This window comes from Martes martes, assembly GCF_963455335.1.
Source record: "Martes martes genome assembly, chromosome: 1".
NCBI lineage: Eukaryota > Metazoa > Chordata > Mammalia > Carnivora > Mustelidae > Martes > Martes martes.
In genome coordinates this window covers 66,695,625-66,714,730 of record NC_137888.1, presented here as the reverse complement: position 1 = coordinate 66,714,730, position 19,106 = coordinate 66,695,625, and the positions used below count along the sequence as shown (strand labels likewise).

Sequence of the window (19,106 nt, the reverse complement as noted above, 5' to 3'; positions counted from 1 at the left end):
GCTTAGGCCAGGCTGATTATAAATGCAGGTTATACATACAGATCGTTCCTTCCGCCCCCAGCCCTTTATCTAGGTGCCGCTCAGCTTCTCTGACGCTGACCTCCAAATGTGGTTAAAAGCTGGAGGTCGAAGACACCAGTGGAACCGCTCCTTCCCCACGATTCTATGGTTCTCAGGTTACTCTCACCACTGAGAACTCTATGGTTACGGGGCGGGCTGGGAGGCCAGAGTTTGAAAGCCGAGGCGGGAAGATGGTGGCTGCACCTGTCAGCAGGCCCGGTTTCTCCGGAGCCGGAGGACGCTGGCACTGTGGCTTTCCCTGAATCGCCCAGAAGAATTCGCGATGAATCTAAGGCGCTGGAGTGGGAAACGGCGGCGTTCAGCATCAAGCTCGGACTCCTTCTCGGGAAGTGGCCGTGACGGGAGTGACAGCCTCCTGCTCCTCTCTGGGCCCGTGTTGAGTCCGCCCCCGGGCCTGGGACGCTGCTTGAAGGGCCGCGGGCGAGGTGGGCAGCTCTGCCCAGCCCAGTGTGGGGAGGTGTAGTTTCAGCACAGAGCTTGTGTGTTTGCACAGCTCACTGAACTTCTACTCCCCTTCTCAGTTTGTGACTCTAGCCTCGCGTGGCAGGTCACTTTCTGTTAGGACATGGACGTGCGGATTGGGCGATAGCCTGATAATAATATTCAACTGGTTTGTGGGTCTTTCGACCTTTACAGAAACAACTTTCTAGTTGTCCAAATCTAATCACCTGTCGGAGGCGCAAGCCTCATAGTGCCCAGTACTCCTTACAGATCCTTATACTGGAAGTGCTTTATGTCAGCATGTGCTTTATATAGCCTCAGTCCAACACATACGATTCCAAAACACAGTGGAAAACTACTGAAGTCGTATGTTAGAATTAGGTTCAACTAGTAATTTTTTTTTTTTCTGAAAGGGGAATGCAAGCAGACAATTCCTGATGATCAAATAGACAAGTTGCTGTTGGCAAACAGGGTATTCCTGTAGCGGTTCTGGAGAAATATCACAGTTTTGGTGTAAAAAAGATGTTTGAATGGCAGGCAGAGTGCCTTTTGCTTGGACAAATCCTGGAAGGAAAGAATTTAGTCTATTCAGGTATTCAAATTTGTGCACATTAATTTTTGTACTACTTTATGACATGAATATAAAGGATACCCTTGAGGTAGTTATGAAGTAGTTTAAAAGGTAGTAGTTTATAGGGTAGTTAAAAAGTGAAAGAAACAGTACTTTATTATTTTTTTTTAAATTTTTATTTATTTTCAGCATAACAGTATTCATTGTTTTTTCACCACACCCAGTGCTCCATGCAATCTGTGCCCTCCCTAATACCCACCACCTGGTTCCCCCAACCTCCCACCCCCCACCCCTTCAAAACCCTCAGGTTGTTTTTCAGAGTCCATAGTCTCTCATGGTTCACCTCCCCTTCCAATTTCCCTCAACTCCCTTCTCCTCTCCATCTACCCTTGTCCTCCATTTTATTTGTTATTCTCCACAAATAAGTGAAACCATATGATACTTGACTCTCTCTGCTTGACTTATTTCACTCAGCATAATCTCTTCCAGTCCCGTCCATGTTGCTACAAAAGTTGGGTATTCATCCTTTCTGATGGAGGCATAATACTCCATAGTGTATATGGACCACATCTTCCTTATCCATTCATCCATTGAAAGGCATCTTGGTTCTTTCCACAGTCTGGCGACTGTGGCCATTGCTGCTATAAACATTGGGGTACAGATGGCCCTTCTTTTCACTACATCTGTATCTTTGGGGTAAATACCCAGTAGTGCAATTGCAGGGTCAAACAGTACTTTATAACTAGAGAAAGTCTTAAACTATGAAAAGTGGAGTCTCATCATATGCAATTTAAATTATGCAAATTCCATTATATTGGTGAGGGTGGGGAGTGAAAAAGCAGACAATTTAAAGAGAACTATTCTGGGGGCACCTGAGTGGCTCAGTGGGTTAAAGCCTCTGCCTTCGGCTCAGGTCATGATCCCAGGGTCCTGGGATCGAGCCCCGCATCGGGATCTCTGCTCAGCAGGGAGCCTGCTTCCTTCTCTCTCTGCCTGCCTCTCTGTCTACTTGTGATCTCTGTCTGTCAAATAAATAAATAAAATCTTAAAAAAAAAATAAAGAGAACTATTCTGCTTGCCTTTCCTCTCAACAAACATGTTCCAGGATGAAAGTACAAGGGAAATGTAAATCTGCTCTTCCCCTGGTTGATCTCAGTTCCTTTACAGTGTGTGAACATTATACATTACATATTTATAAATTGACCTGCTTGTACAGGGATGTATACACAAAACCATGTGTAATTTACCAAATAGAAGACTTATATAGGCTTTCAGGGTCAACTCTGACACTCACACTTTTTAACATTTTTACTCACTGACTTTAGACCTTATCATTTGATAAGATGTGCTTTCTTTGTGTCAGTTTTATCTGAAGTTGTGAGTCATCCAGATTTTTCATTATGTCTTCAGCAGATAGTTCTTATTACGTATAATAAATTCAGGCTGTGGAGTCAGACTGGTTGGGTTCGAAAACTGTTACAGTTAATGCCTATGGTAATTAATAGCTTATTAATAGAAAACATGAGCGAATGCTCAGAAGAGTTGTTGGCATATACAAAGTACACCATAAATGCTGTCTGGTGGCAGTGGTAGAATGGCCTGACCATTTCAACTGCTTAAAACAAAACTCGAGTGTCATTCATATTTCTGGTCACCAGCTAACATCAGTTAATCACCATGTCCAGTGTGTATTATTTCAAATATCTTTTTTTTTTTAAGATTTATTTATTTATGAGAGAGAAAGAAAGAGAGAGAGAGCACACACACATGAGAGCATGAGTGTGCGAGGAGGGACAGAAGGGGGAGAGAGGGAGAGAAGAAGACTCCTCCCTGAGTGTGGAGCCAGACAGGGCCTCAGGCTCATGCCCCAAGATCATGACCAATCAAGAGTCAAATGCCCACTGACTGAGCCACCCAAATATTTTGATTCTGACTACTCTCTCTTTTTAGGTACACTACGTAGTTCACTATCCTCTTTCTTGTAGATTATGCTCATCTTCTAGATTATGCAGTAGCCTTATAACTAGTTTATATTTTCTCTCTGGTTTTGTTCTGCCCTGCTCACAAAGTGGTCTTTATAAAGTACAAATATGATCTTAACACTCCTTTTCATAAAACTCACTAGTCACTCTACATTGCTTTCAGGATAAATTCTAAATTCCTTACATGGTGGGATTATACAATTCTTTTTCATGTGACATGTTCATATCTCTTCTCTTACTCCTCCTGGTTTTATTTCAGGCTTACTAAATCATGGTCCTTTGAACTTACCACGCTTTCCTCCAGGCCTTTGCACATGCTAGTTCTCTTGCTTGGTATTCCTTTCCTCTTCCCTTCTCTTCTCCCAAGTTGCGTTTCCTTTCCATTATAGCTCTTCTCTCTCAACTTCTATCATGGTTTTTTCCACAATATATTAAACTTGTTTATCTCCTTCCTTAAAGCAGGGCTTTTAATCACTTAGTACTTAAAGAAAAGGATCATTAGGTATAAGGAGGGACTCAGTATTTATCATTTATTGTTCATAAAAAGATTTGTTCAAGAATTCTCTGTTTTCAGTGTGAGGCTCTCTAGAGCATTGGTTGGAAGTCAGGGTCATTCAAGTGAATGAAGTTTTCAGTTACTAGTAGGGGACTTAATGATAGGTTAGTCTAAGGCTCTGTAGTTAACTGAATTTGGTTTAAAACATTTATTAATGCAATATGTGAAATATTCTCTTTGTAATAACCTGTGGAATAACATGGAATAACAAGACTCTTGTTGCTGAATTACTTATGTTGAAGCGAGTTTTGGAAATGTGGAAGAAAGCTTTGTTTAGTTTGCCCTTTGTCTCTGTGGCTAAAGAGAAGAAATACGAACTTCGTGTAATGTTCTTATACTAAGAACATTATTGTAATAAGATCTATTACTGGCAGCTGTGTTAATAAAGGTTTCTTTTGTTGCATCCCAAAGTAGCTTTAAAAGTTGACCATTTATGAAGATAAACTTTTTTATTATTTATATAAAAGGAGAAGGGGTCATTAAATCAAAAGAGTAATTGAAAATTGTGTTAAAATTTATGAACTTTTCCTTAGGAAGTAAACAGAATACTTCAATTAGTATATAAACATATAAATTCGAAAACAGCATTTTAACTGAATAGCAGGATTCGAATGAAGCCTGGAAAGGAAAGAGTGTTTAAGGATACATATCCTATTTTGAGGGCCATTTGGGAGTAGTTAGGGGATGAAGAACAAGATTCATTGGTGTTTAGGTAAAACTTCAGGCCTGTGGTTTGTTCTTCTGCAAAAATGAATAATAACATTTTTCTTTAGTATGATACTCACTGGTTTTTAAGGCGTTTTTACAAATACAATGTTATATTAAATAAAATACATTTACTGTTGTGATTTCTGCAGTGAAAAAATGTGTTGGAATGGCAAGACTATTATACTGGTAATCCAAAAAATCTGGGTTCTAGTCCCAGTTTTGCCATTAACTATGTCTTCAGGCCAGGCACATAATCTCCTGGACCTCAGTATTTTCATTGGTAAAATAGGACTTTAACCCTAATATTAAGGGTTAACTCAATAACACTCAGAAACATTTTATTGAATGAACAGCTCTAAAGTTCTAGGTTCTATAATCTTTTTAACAGTTGTTTCAGAGGCCAAATAGCCAACAAAGCTGATCCTATATGGTAACATCCTCTCAACTTAGACCAAAGTAACAAAATGATGAAAGGATCCTTTTTATTGAGAAGGTATGCTAGTTACAAGTTAGACTACTAAAAAAAAAAAATTAACATCAAGGTTCCACTGCATTTGACTTTTGAAAACTTCTATTGTATAAAGACTGTGGAATAGTAAGAATATTTTTTTATGAAGTATAAATTTGTTCCTTGAAGTGTTACATTTGTGTTTAAAAAGAGAACTAGTTTCTTGCATGTTTATTAGATTCAAAATTTAGTGGTTAAGATAGTTTTTTTCCAGTTTTGTTTTCTATAACTCTTGGAAGTGCTTTGTAAATGTAATCATTAAAATGGCATACTTCTATTTGACTGTATCTTAACAGAAAATCTCTGTTCTGTGTTTTGTCAGTTTTAAACTTCATATTTTTAGCATGTGATTCTAAAAACCAAACCAAACCAAAACAAAACCCAGGGTGTCCTGGCCAGGAACAATCAACAGTAATCTAATAAATATCTTTGGATACTTATGTCCATATTCTGGGATAGAACCAATCTGTAATTCATGAATTTCAAGTATTTTTACTTGTATTATTCCTTTTTACTCAATTCAGAGTCTGTTTCAGGAATAACTGGATGGTTGGAATGGTAGGAATAAATGTGGATGGTTATATGGGCAGTGTCTCTCCAACAGGGCATTTCTCTTCCTTGGATATTGCTGTCTGCACAACTGAGAAAGCCAATGGTCTGATCAATCACCTCATAGAGGAAAATAAGATGGATCTTTTAGGTAAGAAAAGTAGGAAATAAGCAAACATTTTCTGTAACTATTTTTTGATGGAATAGAATGGAGCTGTTGTGATTTCTATATGTCCCATTTTTTTCTTATTGAGAATTGGCATCTGTAATGTTAGGAACTCTGTGTTTAAAAAAAAAAAAGTTTTATGTCCTGCTTGCTGCTATTGACTATTTCCGTGTATGTTTGCACTTTACAAAACACAGAGGGATATCCTTGAGCCCTCAAGTCATTTCTCATTGCTTCTTTTCTGTCTGAACTTTACTGGGAATAGAAGGAAGCATGCTGGGACTGGTTCTGCCATATCCGCAGTTAGTGTGTATTCATTATCATATTCTGGTGCTAGGATAGCTAGATTTGGTCTTTACTCGGAGGTTACCATTTAGCAGGGAAGTGGTATGAAGCTATAGAAGCTGAAACTGCATTTCAGTTGGAACTCTGTGAAAGCTTTCTACCTTAATGTTTTGTTTTCTTTTTTAACCACTAAGGATTGTGTATGTAGGGATAGCAACAGGAAGCGAATAGTTGTAGCATCAGCAAAAGCAGCAAGAATATCAGTTAGCTGCTCATTGAGATCCTGATGAACTTAAACAGTAAAGCTGAGTAGGTTAGGAGTGAGGAATGAAATCAAAACTTAATAAGACATGGCTCTGCTCTATAAAGCTTAGAGAGAGAAATCAAATTCATCAGTTTGTATCAGAATTGTCTTATCACTTGTGACCCCACTGGATTTTAAATAACTCAAAGATTGCAATAGAATCTTACAAAATGTGATATCCAATATACCTAACCCAGTGCCTGGCACAGATTTTTTCTGAATGACTGACTGAGTGAATAAACTCTGAAATAACTTTTCATGCCATATGATTTTTGAGATAGCTTACTGATGAGGAAAAGGAGCATCATGTGCCATTAGGGAATGGGTTTGAAAGATCTTGATTTAGGTGGGGAGGATTTGTCAGGGGCCAGGGGATACCAGTGCCTGTGAAAACCATGATCTTATGGCTATGTTTAAAGAAGGCATTGGTTGGTACTAAATTTTCAGTACTTCTTGAGCATTATTTTAAGTGCACAGACTGGTTTGATTCTCCAAGTAGGGAGAAGGGGATTCTGGTATACAAACATATTTATGTTTTGTAGAGGATGATTCATTAGCCTATCATCATCAAACAAAAATATCCCTTAAAATAATTTCTTTCTTCTTGATCTGATTTTGTTGTTCTAAGCAACTTTCTAACATCAGTATGGTTGGTTGCCCTGGCTGTTTTACCCCATAGAAAAGTCAATACACTGAATAACTATCCTAGGTGTATTTGATATCTCATTGTATGTATATTTACACAAAATTGCCAATAAAGAAGTATCTGAGTAATGAGAGACAATTTCCTCTGAGTTAGCTAATCCTTGATTTTTAGATCCAGAATACAGTATATACAGATATCTTAAGATGTCTGAAATTTCTTCAGAAAGGATTGTCCATTATGTGAAATCTGATTTTTGTTTTATGGTTAGAAATTTGTATCACCTGCAATATATTGTAGTAATGGCAGCTACTTACTATATAAGATGCTGAGTCTTTTAAAATTTTTGTTGAAATTGTTAAATTTTATAAAATGTAGTATCTGGACAATTTCTTTAGGAATGGTGGTTGTGGATAAATTGCATATGCTGGGAGGCTCTCACCGAGGATATCTGCTGGAACTTTTGCTTGCTAAGATTTGCTATATTACTCCAAGTCAGCATCTTGGTGAGTACCTGAAATAATTGAGTTCCTGAGATTCTAAGCAGTGCTAAGGAAGTGTTTGCAAAAGTGCATAGTAAGTATGAATTAAATAAATTAAAGAGGGACAATAATACCTATTTAGAACAAAGTCAGGTACGGCAGTTCATTTTTGTTCCAAAAGAAGTACTTAAGATTGAGAGTGATTTTAGATGATTTTGTAAACATTTTAAAATTTTGGGCTGTTCACCACTTTTATGATAAAATTAAAAAAAAACCAGTTTTTGTATTTGTCAGTTATACGTCATTCTATTTAACCAATCAAGACTAATTTTGAAAAATAGCATTTCTTTATCCCCTCTTCCGAGAGGCAACTACTTTCAACTCTAACAGCTTTTAAAGAATTATTTACAATGTTATTTCTAAATGTAGCCACTTGTGTTTTTAGTTTTATACATTATATACTAACTACTTATTATGAAAGATGAAGACCTAGCTCTTCTTTAAAATTTTTACTCACCCAACCCAATCTCCTCCCACCTGACCCTACAGTCTCTTTTTGTCCTCTCATCATCTTCCCATTCTCCAAATACTGTTATGTCATAATTTTGCTCTGATCAATATTTAATGTTAGACTGTTATGGCCATACAAATGCCTTTTCCAACTGAAGCATGTGGTATATTATGATTACTTTTATCTTCAAAATAACTTTTTGTTTTCTCTGAAATTAATAAATATCTTTTTTGTTTGATGGCTTGGTTTGCTATGTCCTTTTCACTGATTGATCCCCAGCCTCTTTCCCATTCACGTAAATCTCCATCCAATATGTTTTAACACATTTGCTATTCTATCAAACTCATCTTCTTAAAGTTTCTCCAAAAGACTTCTGAATTATTCCAATCTGGATAGGTGGGCAAACTATACATGTGCTGCATAGTACTTATTTTAGGATCTTTTTTTTATCATTCATTCCTATTGTTTTGTGCTTGAGTCAGCGTCCCCCTTTTTTAGATTACATTTGTTTTTTTTCTTGATTTACTTCCTCATTTTGGTGGGGACATCTTCCAGGAAGTTCTACTTTATTTTAGTGTACAGTCTACTCATATGGTTTTTTTTTTGAAAGTTTGCATATCTGAAAATGCCTTACAGTTATTTCGTAGATTGCCCAGGTATAGAAGTCAAGATTTTATGATGCTTATCCTTTATCCTTTGTATAAATTTTTTTCACTCTGGAAGATTTTAGGGGCTCCTTTTCTTCCTCCTCCGTGTTGTGAAATTTCACACCAATGTGTCTTGGTGTTCCATTTTTTTCATTGTGTTGGGTGCGCAATAGATTCTTTCAATCTGGGAGCTCTTGTATTTCAGTTTAGGGAGATTTAACACCTCTTTTTCAGTATATGAGAAAACATGGAGATAATTATTTATATACTAGATCAGTAGGAATATAGAATATGTGACTCATGCAATTAGCAAATTTGACCTAATGGATGTATGTAGAAGAATTACCAAATAAAAGCAGAATATATGTTCTTTTCAGTGTGCATAGTAAAACTTTACTATATGCTGGGCCATAAAGCAATACATTTTAAAGAATTTAAGTAATTTAAAATATATTCTCTGACAAATGGAATTACACTAAAAAATAAGTGTAGGAGAGGCATAACTAGAACATGTCCCCTGGAAATTGGGACATATATTTTTTACCCATTTTCGGTCAAAAAAGTAATCACAGTAGCAATTGGAAGATAGTTTGAATTGAAAATATATCTTCTAACAAAACTTGTGAAATGCAGCTGAAGTTTAAAGAGGAGTTGATAGTATAAAATGCATGTATTACTGAAGAAGAGAGACTGAAAAATTAATGTATTATTCATCTCAAGAATTTAGAGTAGTAAAATAATGCCACAGAAAGTAGAAGGAAAGAAATAATAAAGATAAGAGCAAAAATTAATGAAAGAGGGAAATCATTATCCAGAACATTCAAGCAATTCAACAAATCAAGAAGAAAAAACCCAATATATCAATGGGCAAACACCTTCAACAGGCATTTATAAGATGGTATCCGAATGGTCCATAATCATGAAATGATACTTAATCTCATTAGTATTCAAGGCAATATAAACTACTTCTTCAAAGAGATATTATGACACACTCACCAAAATAGCTAACATTAAAAAGATGGAAAATACTAAGTGATGACAAGATGTGGAACAATAAAACAGACATGGATCATGGAGATACTTTAGTACAGTCTCTTTGGAAAACAGTTCGATATCAATAAAACTGAAGATGATCTATAACCCAGTAATTTTACTTCTAGGTATATACCTTAAAAATGTATGGGTGTATGTACCCAAGGACATGACCAAGAATATTGTTAGCAGCACTATTTGAAACTAATTCAAAACGCATGAAAGACCTAACTGTAAGACAGAATGCCATCAGAATCCTAGAGGAGAACATAGGCAGTAACCTCTTTGACCTGGGCTGTAGCAACTTCTTACTAGACATGTCTAGTGGAGGGAATTTTAAAATTTCTTTGTTCAGGTTGCATCCTGTTGCATTCCCTTCCCTCCAGAGAGGGAAATAAAAGGAAAAATGAATTATTGGGACTTCATCAAGATAAAGAGCTTCTGTATAAGGAAGGAAACAATCAACAAAACTAGAAAGCAACCTTTAGAACGGGAGAAGATATTTGCAAATGACATATCTTTTTTTTTTTTTAAGATTTTATTTATTTATTCGACAGAGAGAGAGAGAACACAAGTAGAGTGGCAGGCAGAGGGAGAGGGAGAAGCAGGCTCTCTGCTGAGCAGGGGGCCCTATGTGTGCCTTGATCCCAGGATGCTGGGATCATGACTTGAGCCGAAGGCAGCTGCTTAACCAACTGAATGACCCAGGTGCCTGGAAATGACATATCTTATAAAGGATTAGTACCCAAAATCTAAAGAATTTACCCAACTCAACACCCAAAAAACCAAATAATCTAGTTAAGAAACGGACAGAAGACATGAACAGATATTTTTCCCAAGAAGACATCCAGATGGCTATCAGACACATGAAAAGATGTTCAACATCACTCATCATCAGGGAAATACAAATCAAAACCACAGTGAGATACCATCTCATACCTATCAGGATGGCTAAAATTAACAACACAAGGAAACAACAGATGCTGGCAAGGATTCAGAGAAAGGGGAATGCAAACTATTGATGGGAATACACACTGGTACAGCACTTCTGGAAAATAGTATGGAAGTTCCTCAAAAACTTAAAAATGGAACTGCCCTATGACCCAGCAATTGCACTACCAGGTATTTACCTAAAGGATACAAAAATACAGATTTGAAGGGGTATGTGCACCCTGATGTTTATGGCAGCATTATCAACAAATAGCCAAACTATGGAGAGAGCCCAAATGTCCATCAACTGATGAATAAAGAAGGTGTGGTATGTACACACACACACACACACACACACACACACACGTATACATGTGTACACATACGTATATATGTATGTACACACAATGGAATATTACTCAGCCATCAAAAAGAATGACATCTTGCCACTTGCAATGACATGGATAAAACTAGATTATATTATGCTAAGCAAAATAAGGCAGTCAGAGAAAGACAAATACTCTATGGTTTCACTCATATGTGGAATTTAAAAAATAAAATAGATGAACATAGGGCAAGGGGGGAAAAAGAGGGAAGAAAACCATAAGAAATTCTTAGCTATAGAGAACAAACTGAGGGTTGAGACAGAGTTAGGTGGGAGATGGGCTAGATGGGTAATGGGTATTAAGGAGATATTATAGTGAGTACTAGGTGTGGTATATGGGTGATGAATCACTAAATTCTACTCCTGAAGCCAATATTACGCTATATGTTAATTAGAATTTAAATAAAAATTTGAAAAGAAAAAAAAGAATATATAGTTTCTAAAATTTTGAATTTAACCTTTTCAATTTATTTAAAATTTTTATTATACATACATGAATACATTTAAAAATATATGTGTATATGTATATATATACAAACATATAGAAGAATATTTTTATTGTATATAACTTATGATGCATACTAATAAAATGACCCATCACCTAAATTACAAACTCAGTCCTTTTGGTTTTTTAAATAAAATTTAAAAATAAGCCAGGTAAGTATATATTCTTTATGCTGTTTTTCATTTACTCATGTATTTATTCTTCAGCATTTTTTTTATGCTGAAATATGATGCATATGCCGTATCTCTACCCTCAGTGACTTCATTGTCTAGAATAGGAGTCAACAAACTATCGTCTGCTGTTCAAATCCAGCACGCCATCTCTTTTTCTAAATAAAGTTGTATTGGAACACAATCCTGCCTGTTTGTTCTGTGGCTGCTATCACGTGACAGTGCTAGGGCAGAGTAGTTGCGACAGAGACCATCTGTCCTGAAAAGCCTAAAATGTTTACAGAAAAAGTTTGTCAACCCCTGGTCTAGAAGATGAGATAAAAGTATTCTAGGGGTGGCAGATTATACTCCTAAAAAGATAGACCATGGTGACTTCTTTGTTTATAGTCATAACGATAGCTTGAAAAGAACCTTTAGAGGCTTGTAGTAGATTCCCAGATCTATTTGTAAGTGATCAAGTATGATATTTCTGTTATATTCATTAGTAAATATATGTTATTATAACTTCCTTTTGTTAGGTCTTACTTTTGAGGAGAGGGATATCATTGAAGGAGGCTTCCGTCAAGGTCAGATTCGGGTTTTGGCAGCAACTTCTACTCTTTCATCTGGAGTGAATCTACCAGCATGTCGTGTGATTATTCAGACTCCTATTTTCAGTGGTCAACCTCTAGATATTCTTACTTATAAGCAGATGGTTGGTTGTGCTGGCAGGAAAGGGGTAGACACAGTAAGTAAGTGAGTTTGAATTTAATTGTAATAGCATTGCTGAAGGACAGTATCAGTCTACTTGAAATTTGACTAGTGCCCGGCAACTCATTTCTTATCATGCTGCATTTGTTATCCAAAGCACTAATGTCATGTTTTGCTTTACTTAATATATAATGAATGTAAGTTATAATTTTCATATATCAACCATTGATTTTCTAATGTAGAATTAATATTTTCTTTACCTTATGTACGGTGAAATGATTCAGTTTTGTAGTCAAAATGACATCACATTAACTATAAGATGATTTTTAATTTTCAGTATATTCTACTGCTAATGAAGGAAGTAATTTTCATGGCTTTTAGTTCTGCTTGGGTGACTGGTCTAAGACTTCAAATAAGGATGATGAGAGCTGGGAAATACTCTCAGAGTTTGGGAATAGAAATGTTTTCAGGGCGCCTGGGTGGCTCAGTGGGTTAGGGCCTCTGCCTTTGGCTCGGGTGGTGGTCTCGGGGTCCTGGGATCGAGCCCTGTGTCGGGCTCTCTCTCGGTGGGGAGCCTGCTTCCTCCTCTCTCTGCCTGCCTCTCTGCCTACTTGTGATCTCTGTCAAATAAATAAATAAAATCTTTAAAAAAAAAAATAAAAGAAAAAAAAAGAAATGTTTTCTCTTTAAATTGGTGCTGATTCTGAAAACAACTTTTAATTTTTTGTGTCAACGAGTAATGATAACCTTACCACAAACCATACAGAAGTTTTGTCTTAAGCAATGGGGAAGAGGTTTGTTTAATTAAATATCAAGATAGCAGAAAATACTATTTTTTTCTTTTTTAAAGAAATTTTAATTTTTAATTAACATATAATGTATTATTAGCCCCAGGGGTACAGCTCTGTGAATGGCCAGGTTTACACACTTCATAGCATATACCTTCTGCAGCAAATACTGTGTCTAACGTGGTGCATTATTTTGGGTGTGGCAAAATTTTTGTAAGTCTTCTAACATTAAAGAACTTTCAGAGGAACACTCTCTGTCATTCCTTTTCTCCGGCATGTAGTTTATTGACTCCAGTATTGTACTATATGTCAAACAGACAAACAGTTCTGTGGCTGCTGAAGAGAAATTAGAGTATCTAGGAGAAAAAGGAAAGTCTTAATGGGAAAATAAGTGGGATATTCTGGGTACAAAAAGCTGGATAGTATCTGAGGAAGTGACTTTTAGAATAATTTGACTTTGTCATCACATCTTCATTTCAACTATCAGGAAGGGAAGATGAGGAAGTAAAGGGCACAGCCTACCCCCTAAGGACACTTCCCGGAAGTTGTATGAAATATTTCTCCTCACATACAATCAGGGAGAACTTACCACAGAGTTACTTTCCCCAACTGCAAGGAAGGCAATATCTCCAACTAACATATAGAGATTTTATTAAAGGAAAAATGAGGGGCACCTGGGTGGCTCAGTTGGTTAGGCAACTGCCTTCAGCTCAGGTCATGATCCCGGAGTTCTGAGATCAAGTCCTCCATCGGGTTCCTGGCTCAGCAGGGAGCCTGCTTCTCCCTCTGATCATCTTCCCTCTTTTTTTTTTTTTTTTAAAGATTTTATTTATTTATTTGACAGATAGAGATCACAAGTAGGCAGCGAGGCAGGCAGAGAGAGGGGGAAGCAGGCTCCCTGCTGAGCAGAGAGCCCGATGCGGGGCTCAATCCCAGGACCCTGGGATCATGACCTGAGCCGAAGGCAGAGGCTTTAACCCACTGAGCCACCCAGGCGCCCCTCATCTTCCCTCTTATGCTATTTCTCACTCTCTCTCTCAAATAAATAAATAAATAAATAAAACTAAAAAAAAAAAAAGTAAAAATGAAAGAGCAGCTGTCTGTTTCAGCCCTAGTAACAAATGATTCATCTACCAGAAATCCCTTCAGGGTCATTGGGCTGCCTCTCTTTTAAACCCTAAAAATTCTAACGATTAAAAAAACCCTTCCAACTCATTGGACTTCCCCTATTATAGGCATCAGAGAAGTTTATCCTGCTTCTGTCTCTTACTTTACGAATAAAATATGCAGGTTACTTGTGTTTAAAGAAGGCTGGAGAAAGACATTCCTATTTGTTTCCCTCTTCTCTTTCCTCAACTGATTTCTTTGTAGACTTGCAACTCTGGAGAGGAAGTATAAGTTCATCTTAAACAACTGCTTTCTCTTAGGGTCAGAGGGCCTTTAAGGTAATACAGAAGATAAGGAGGTTTTGTTTGCCTTCCTACATTAGCTTGTACTTCTCTTTCTCATGGGGAAGAATAATTGGAAGGTTGGTGCCCTGGCCAAATTATTAAGCCTTAAATTAGATAACATTTAAACAAAACTAAAATATACCACAATAGCTTTGTTTTTGAGGTCTTGGAAACTTCTGAGATTTTGACTTTGTATAATGCTCCATTTCAGGATGGCATATGGCTTGCTCAGAACTTCCAAATTGGGGAATGTGTGAATAGTGTTTCATATCAATTACACAGATATGCATACTTGGTCATGCTTTTTGGATTGTGTAGCATCTTTGTAACTTCTTGGCATTTTATAAGTGATCTGAATATCTCCTAGACAGTTAATGGTGTTTTATTTAGATGATACTTGAATTTTTCTGTGGAATTCCTGAAACTTTCCTGTATGTTGGTGCTTTGTGCCAAAATAGTGATTTGTAAGTTAATAGTAATAATTGGTTTGATCCTAATTGACTTCTCTATTGTGATATGGATACAACCTCCTCAGATGGGTGGGAGCAGGAACCTGAACTGTATATATTGCCATTAATTTGGACATTTTCATAAATCTTGCTTCATCTTGAAAAAGGTTGTCCATTTTGTTGAATCAAAACCTGAAAGTGACATTTTTACTTTGCTGCTAATGCTAGTTGATACCTTTCGTAGATAATTTTTTTTTTAAAGATTTTATTTATTTATTTGACAGACAGATCACAAGTAGGCAGAGAGGCAGGCAGAGAGAGAGGAGGAAGCAGGCTCTCCATGGAGCAGAGAGCCCAATGTGGGTCTCGATCCCAGGACCCTGAGATCATGACCTGAGCCGAAGGCAGCAGCTTAACCCACTGAGCCACCCGGGTGCCCCCCTTTTGTAGATAATTTTTTATCTTATGGTGTGCTATTTTGTAGTGCTTGCAAGAGCCTCGTGATACATTTTATTCACCTGTTTTTTATTGTTGTTTGTCTGATGGCGCCTATCTTTTTGTAATTTTATCTGGGATAAATAATCAACAGTCATCAAGTTTATAGTCCCCTATCTTTATTCTGTCTTGGTTCTCAATTTCGCAGTCAGTGTTAGGAAAGCAGCATTTTCTCTCTGCCTAGAATATACTCTACCACAATGCCACTTTTGGCTTTCTCTAACACAAGTGACCTTCCTTTTGCACCTTGAACATCTTACTTACTTGTATCTTTTCCCCTACTATTGGATACATTTCTGAAAAAAAAATTATGGTTTTTTCTAGTTGTAATTGCTTTAAATAGTATTTATGTTTGTATAAATTATATATTTGTATATGTTTATAATGCATAAATGCTATCACATGTTTTTATTCCTTTGATTGTTACAATAACCTAAAGTGTTTAGATTAGTGAATGTTATAATTTCTAGGTTTCTGTAAATATTTTTGAATTCATATTATCATATATAACTAATAGTAATTTGCATTTGCATTTTCCTTTATAGTTTCCAAAATACTTCTATTATTATTATTATAGACTTAATTAGCAAGAACTGACAAATGACAGTTTAATAGGACAGAAGGCCTACGTATATTATTCGATATTAATATTTTCATTTTTTGCATACACAGAGGCTTTTATAGAAAAACAGTGACGACCCAAAGAAGCAGTTAGATGTTAGCGTCTTTATACCCTTTTAACAAAAGGCGATAGAATTGAGAAGTGACAAGGCAAAGGAAAAGGGATTAGGGATTCTAGGGGTGGTAAATTGTAGGAAGGTAAATATGTACTGGAAACTAATGGAAGTTACAGATTTTTTTTAAAAATTTAAATTCAATTAGCCAACAAAGAATATATCATTAGTTTCAGATGTAATGTTTAACAATTCATCAGTTGAGGATTATTTAGAAAGGATTATGCAAACCCACCTTGGTGCTCACTTCTGTTCAGTGGTAAGTGATAAGAGGAACACCTTCACGAAGAGAAATTTATATCTTGGTTCTAGACAAGCAGGGTGAGGGCGAGGAGCTCTTTCTGTTTCCTAAGTGCCTTCAGGTCACAATAATCCTTATGCCAAAGTGCCATAGGCATATTTGGATCCCCTTCAAAGTTCAGAAAATGAGAGCATCAGCAATAATTCTGTGACCATAATAACCACTATCATCTATTAACTTCTTTTCAAATAAGACAACTGAAATTCTCTTTGACAGGTATCTTAAGGAAATATGTTGGGATTTTATAAATGTATGGTTTTTTTGTTATAAATGAGAGTAACTTAGTTTGTAAGAACTCTGAAAAATCAAAAGGCATAGCTCTGCTTCAGGGATCTCTAAAACCTGTTCATAGCTGTTTGCAAAGACAAGAAGGAAAAGAAGTAACTGCAAGCATGATAAGAGTGATTCTATAGTGAAAAGAAGGGCCATCTGTACCCCAATGTTTATAGCAGCAATGGCCACAGTCTCCAAACTGTGGAAAGAACCAAGATGCCCTTCAACGGACGAATGGATAAGGAAGATGTGGTCCATATACACTATGGAGTATGATGCCTCCATCAGAAAGATCAATACCCAACTTTTGTAGCAACATGGATGGGACTGGAAGAGATTATGCTGAGTGAAATAAGTCAAGCAGAGAGAGTCAAGTATCATATGGTTTCACTTATTTGAGGAGCATAACAAATAACATGGAGGACGTGGGGAGATGGAGAGGAGAATGGAGTTGAGGGAAACTGGAAGGGGAGGTGAACCATGAGAGACTATGGACTCTGAAAAATAATCTGAGGGTTTTGAAGGGGTGGGGGGGGTGGGAGGTTTTGGGAGCCAGGTGGTGGGTATTAAGGAGGGCATGTACTGCATGGAGCACTGGGTGTGGTGCAAAAACAATGAATACGCTGAAAAGAAATTAAAAAAAAAAAAAGAGTTCACTAAATTACAATTTGCTCTTTTGTGCTTATAATACGATGGTAGAACTTAAATATGTGAAGAAAAATCTTAGCTTTGTGTTTGTTTATGAGATTGTTTATAGTTTCCCTAAGTTGGAATCTCTTGTATTTAAGTTATTTCCTGGAGTTTAATATAGCTAGCACTATATCAGTACATTTCAAAACAGTAGATTAAAACCCAAATGCCAGATGATTCTTTTTATTTTTTAGGTATACTTTATTATCTATGATCTAAACCGAAATCAAGAGTTAGACGCTTAACCAACTGAACCACCCAGGTGCCCCCATTTTCAGAATTTTTAAAACGATGACAGAAATGGACTGTAGTTCTTCCATCCAGATAATACCTATGACATTAAAATAAAATCAAATTAGGGTGCCTGGATGGCTCAGTCGGTCAAATAACTGCCTGTGGCTTAGGTCATAATATCAGGGTACTGGGATCTAATCCTGCATGAGGTTCACTGCTCAGTTCCCTGCTTCTCTCTCTCCCTCTGCCTGCTGCTCCCTCTGCTTGTGCTCTCTCACTCTCTCTGTCAAATAAATAATATTTTTTTAAAAAATAAAAAAAATAAAATTACAAATAGACATTCTTAGAAATTTCAAACAACATGGAAGGATCTAAAGTGAAAAATAAAAGTTTCTCCTCTGCATCCTCAAATGTAACTGGCTTCCTTATTTTAAGTGTTTTGTGTCATCCAGAAAAGTTTTCTGTTTATATACCAACATGCCTTGCTCTGGGCTTCAGTGTTGGTACTGGGGATACTGATACCTGTGCTCATACTTTCTTCCGCCCACTTCCCTTTAGCTCTCCATTTGGGGGTGGGGGAAAAGAAAATAATTGATACCATGGGGTTGGTAAGGATATAGAAAGTAGGCATTCTCATATACTGCTGAAACTCTTTTGGGAGGGCTACTTAGACATACCTACTAAGATTAAAAAACAGGCCAGCCCCAGAACAAAACACATAGCCATTGAACCAGTAGATTCACAATTAAGAGTTTTACCTAGGGAGGTATATGTGAAATTACATCAACTTAAATATATAGGAATGTTTATTATGGTATTATTGGTATTAAGAAAAAACTAGAAACAACCAAAATACTATTAATACTAAATAAATCTTGGTAAAACTATGTTTTGTGGTCATTAAAAAGTGTTTGATAGCTCTGTTTAGGGTGATTTGGTGTTTCAATATGTATTAAATGGAAGAAGGCAAGGGAAAAATTAGTACATTTAATTAATTTGTATATTTAATATAGTTGTAAGAAGATGATTTCCGCAAGGCACAACTGACTTCACTTTTTCTATACCCATTCCCATCCTCTTTCTGAGTGGGAAATATTCAATACTAGCATTAAAAATTTTAAGGAAATTTTTCATGTTGTTAGTAGGTGTTATCTACATGTATAATGAGTAATGATGGAAGAGTTAATTTAGAGTCTCTACATTAAGATCCTCAGAATGTTTTAAGAGAACAAAATCACTTCTTTTATATCATGAGGGCCTGCATGTCTTATTGGAAAGTTACAAAAAATTTCAAACCTCTTAACAGATAATAATAGTTGGTGGAGTGGCAAGAACATCACAAGATATGCAGACTTATGCTTCTTGCACATTTTTGGCTGCAAGTTTGAAAGAAGGGAAGTTGGGAATTCAGAATAACCAAGATTCTGTTCAACTTGGAGCAATTGAGGCCTGTGTAATGTGGCTGCTGGAAAACGAATTCATCCAAACTACTGAAGCTAGTGATGGAACAGAAGGTAAATGTGACTTCTTAGTTGCAGTTGACTC

General features: G+C 36.5%; 1 pseudogene across 1 annotated transcript in view; it reads left to right on the top strand.

Annotated features, from left to right (window-relative positions):
* Window positions 1–343: 343 nt before the first annotated feature.
* Window positions 344–19,106, top strand: part of LOC308341014 (DNA polymerase theta-like) — a 116,612-nt pseudogene continuing 97,849 nt past the window's right edge. Inside the window, exons 1-8 of the transcript in view lie at window positions 344–530; window positions 936–1,114; window positions 3,824–3,954; window positions 5,372–5,547; window positions 7,193–7,300; window positions 11,975–12,191; window positions 16,642–16,765; window positions 18,868–19,075. The product of the transcript in view is annotated as a DNA polymerase theta-like (transcript). The remainder of the gene's footprint in view (window positions 531–935; window positions 1,115–3,823; window positions 3,955–5,371; window positions 5,548–7,192; window positions 7,301–11,974; window positions 12,192–16,641; window positions 16,766–18,867; window positions 19,076–19,106) is intronic.